General features: G+C 33.9%; 1 protein-coding gene across 1 annotated transcript in view; it reads right to left on the bottom strand.

Annotated features, from left to right (window-relative positions):
- Nucleotides 1–4,148, bottom strand: part of LOC128248875 (probable serine/threonine-protein kinase DDB_G0280133) — a 243,744-nt gene that overhangs the window by 134,031 nt on the left and 105,565 nt on the right. The gene's annotated exons all lie outside the window — the stretch shown is intronic.

Consider the following 4,148-nt stretch of genomic DNA (forward strand, 5'->3'; position numbering starts at 1 on the left):
TATATATATATATATATATATATATATATATATATATATATATGCAGACACCTATAGATAAACGTTTATGTGCTTGTTCCTGCGTAAAGACACAAAGAAGCAAATTCAACCATTAAAATGTTAAAAATGTCAGTCTTATGAAAAGTACCTTTACATGTTTGAAGCAACTTGTAAAATAATAAACTACAAATTCCTCTACTATTGCTACTTACACAGCTGCGTATATCAAGTACTAACAATATTTTCATTGCCAAAATTGTGACGATTGAGAGACATGACATGGTATAAAAGTCGTGGTTTACATTGAAAAAGGATGGAAAAAGTTATATATGCTTGTGTGTGAGTGTGTATTGCATGTGTATCTGTGTTTTTCTCTTTGTGTCTCTTTCTGTGTCTGTTGGGGGGAAGTCTGTTAAAAGGATGTTAGTAGCTACACACCGAAAATCAGGGCAATCACGTATCTTTATTGCCTTACAACACCAAAACAAATGCTTGGTTGCTGCTACCAATTGACAAAAACCAATTTCTGATCAGATATTAGCTTCAAATTTTGGCTGGAGGCCAGCAATTTCGGGGAAGGGGCTAAATTGACTACACCGACCCCAATTCTCAACTGGTGCTTATTTTATCGAATCCGAAAGTATGAAAGGCAAAGAGGAGCCTGGCAGGCGGAATTTAAACTCAAAATTAAAAAAAACAGACGAAATGTCGCTAAGCAGTTTTCTTGGCGTGCTAACGATCCTGCAACTTCACCGCCCTCGTGCAAAATTGGTTTGCTTTTCAAACGTTCGAGACACAGTACACATATTTTTGATGTGCATGGATATAGTGAATTATATAGATCCATAATTGTAAGTCTTATTTATTTCGACTCCGAAATAATGAGCCAACGAGGGAGTTTCAATGACGTCGTTTCACCGACTTGCAATATTAATTAAACATCCCTCTTTTTTTAAAAATATTAATTAAACATCCCTCTTTTTTAAAAAGAAGCACATCTTTGATATGAATGAAAGATGGCATAGCGGCAACTGGAATGCATTTGGCCATAGATCTTATTGTTAAAGTCTAGTATTCCGGGGAGTAATAATAATAATAATAATAATAATAATAATAATAATAATAATAATAATAATAATAATAATAATAATAACTACAACAATAACAATAATACCAACCACAACAATAATAATAATAACAATAACTACAAAACAGCAAAAGAAAAAAATATGATACTACTAACAGCGTTTGGGATCTATCGCCCCAAAGCTGATATTGTTACAATATACTTAATCTCAGATATATAAGTAAAGAAACAGTGATGTAGAAACTAGACACCAGTGCACAGTAGAAAAATATTTAGATGAGGACATAAGAAAAAGAAAGGAAATATTAAGAATACAAACGAGTAAATTTCTACTGAATTTATAAAAACCACTTGATGGCCGATATCCTGCACGATTTGGTAAAGGAGAAAGAAGCCTGAGTAGAAAACAATAATAACCTTCAACTCCTTGTGTTAAAAACAGTAAAAGTGGGTTCGGTTTTAGCTGTTGAAGACCAATGCATAATACTAATAATTGCAAAAGCAATATAATGGAAAAAAAAAGATGTCAGCATGAAGTTTGGACAATGCAATAATTATAATGAGACAACTGGTAACATTATTTCCAATTGTGCATTTTGTGTATATTCATTGACTTCCACAGACTCAGAAAATATGTACACGTCTACATGAAAATAAGAGGTATGAATGTGTACCAAGAACGGTACATGACAACGATAATGTTATAACCGTCTGAGACATCCCTATGTGATTGCGAAAAGATATCAAGGACAACCGCTCGGATATAGTAATCTAAAACTGAAACGAAAATACCTGTATCCTGATAGGTATCTCCAGTAGTGTAGCTGAGTGAAGCTGAAGTGAGCAGTCCGCCCCGGGCAACTTTTAAATGGGAGTGGCACGTTTGGGCCTGCTGTATAAGCTTGTGTGGCTTAGTGCGGATATAAGCGGCGAACTCAAAGGCTGCCCCGAATGGTGCACGCTCTGACTATATATATATATATATATATATATATATATATATATATATATATTAATAATAATAAAGGAGTTACGACGCAAAAACGTATAAATTCAAAAGAACATATTTATCTTCTTCAATATATATTTCAGTATAAAGAATTCATTAAGATGCTTAAATCAAAATTTCTTTACACATCATTCAGGAACAGATATAACATCAGAAAAAATACATTCCGTTTAAAAACACAAACCGTTCATGGCGAAAAAATTTCACAATTCATATTTTGGTGATGATTTTTTAAGTTAGCTTACCAATTATTGTTGGTAGTTAATTTATAATATATTGTTATATATATATATATATATCGATCTTTGTTGATAAAGATTTGCGCTAAAGGAAATCGAAATAATTAAGATGATGAAAATATTAGTAAAAGTCATCAGAAGAATACTTGAAATACAAGGTATAATAAAAGAAAAAAAAAAGAAAATACACACATCGACAACACAAAAAACACACCAGGGCTCACAACATTACCCATAGTTTAAAGAAATGTCCTCGTCGTGCGCAAAGTGGTTTCTATTTAATGAAACATTTAGTTAAAATTGCACACCCACACTTCGCAACGCTTAATACTATTTAACCCCCATTCGGCAAAATAACACAGATCGCTCATTAATTTTATGACATCAACGACAGGCAATAACACCCAACCCACTAAAGACATATTCTTTGCGATCACCACCCAATAAAAATTAGACAACATATTTTCTTACAGAACCAATTCATGACACTATAACAACAACTCGCATTCTAGACCATTATTAGCCATGAGTATAACGCAATCCACACAACAGATATTCAAAACAATTACTGTCAGACGCTTTAATACTAATTAGCTTGTCATGGTATTGCCTCCGGAAGAAGGTTACTCACAGATACCCAAATGAACGCAGGACAAATTAAGCCTTTTAGTTCTTTAGCTATTAATCTATGAGAAAGCAGCTCTGTATGAATCCTGCATCTTAATTACTGCTGAGCTTCTGGCACTTGCTGCACCAGACAAATAAAAGTTTGAAGAAGGGTAGAGTCGGCCTGTATCTGCATAAAGGAGGTACAATATAACAATATTCACAGTGAAGATTGTTCAGCAAATAAAGACACCAACGCTAATATCAGACTTTCTTAACAGCCGTGTTTCGTTGGACCCTCATTCACCGATGCTGCGAGAGAGCTCAACACCGTCTGATACCAAAGCATATAGGACCAATCTCGCACTACATACGATATTTTACTACAGTCCAATAAACTCACACAACTCACAGTCTATACCGCACACAAACATACCACTAAAGTTTCTCTAGAAATAACAAAACAAAGTAATGCATTTATACAGTTATGCAGTATACAAGCACAGTTCTTCATTTACACAGGACAATGCTACTGAAACTTCAGGAACTTGGATGTGCACCTACTTTTAGAGCAGAAACTCGCATAAAAATGTTGAAAACATGATGATAAATAATATCGAACGATAGCCATGACAAGCAAGCAATAATGCAACGAAATAAAAACAAACAAAATTTATGAAATACTGAAGTACAAGGAAGACTTAAGAAACTCTCTTTCTATTTCTTTCCTCCCTCAGGAACTTTTCGTATATTATATGCATATATATGTGCATATATATATATAAGGATATACATATTGTATGTGTATATGTGTGCATGTGTGCGCGTGTACGTGTGTGCGTGTATGTGTGTGTGTGCGTGTGTGTGTGTGCATGTATGTATGAAGTTATGTATGTACACACCTAAGCATTATGCACAATATTAATATGGGGAAAAGCGTACAGAAATCGCTTTTTTCTAACAGTATTAAAGATAGTTTTAATAGTAACAATAATATTACTTTTATTGGCAAGGATATCAATAACAATGCAGTGTTAGCACGATTACCAGCCTCTGCTAATGCTAGAATCCTTCAAAATTCCATTGCAGCTGAACAAAAGGCACTCGACGATGAACGTGTCAAGAGCTTGCTATATTACTTGCAACAAGCTAAAATAATTCCCATTAATTTATAGTCAGACCAACGGAGATTGAAGGATGTCACCAG

This window comes from Octopus bimaculoides, chromosome 10 (assembly GCF_001194135.2).
Source record: "Octopus bimaculoides isolate UCB-OBI-ISO-001 chromosome 10, ASM119413v2, whole genome shotgun sequence".
Taxonomy (NCBI): Eukaryota; Metazoa; Mollusca; class Cephalopoda; order Octopoda; family Octopodidae; genus Octopus; species Octopus bimaculoides.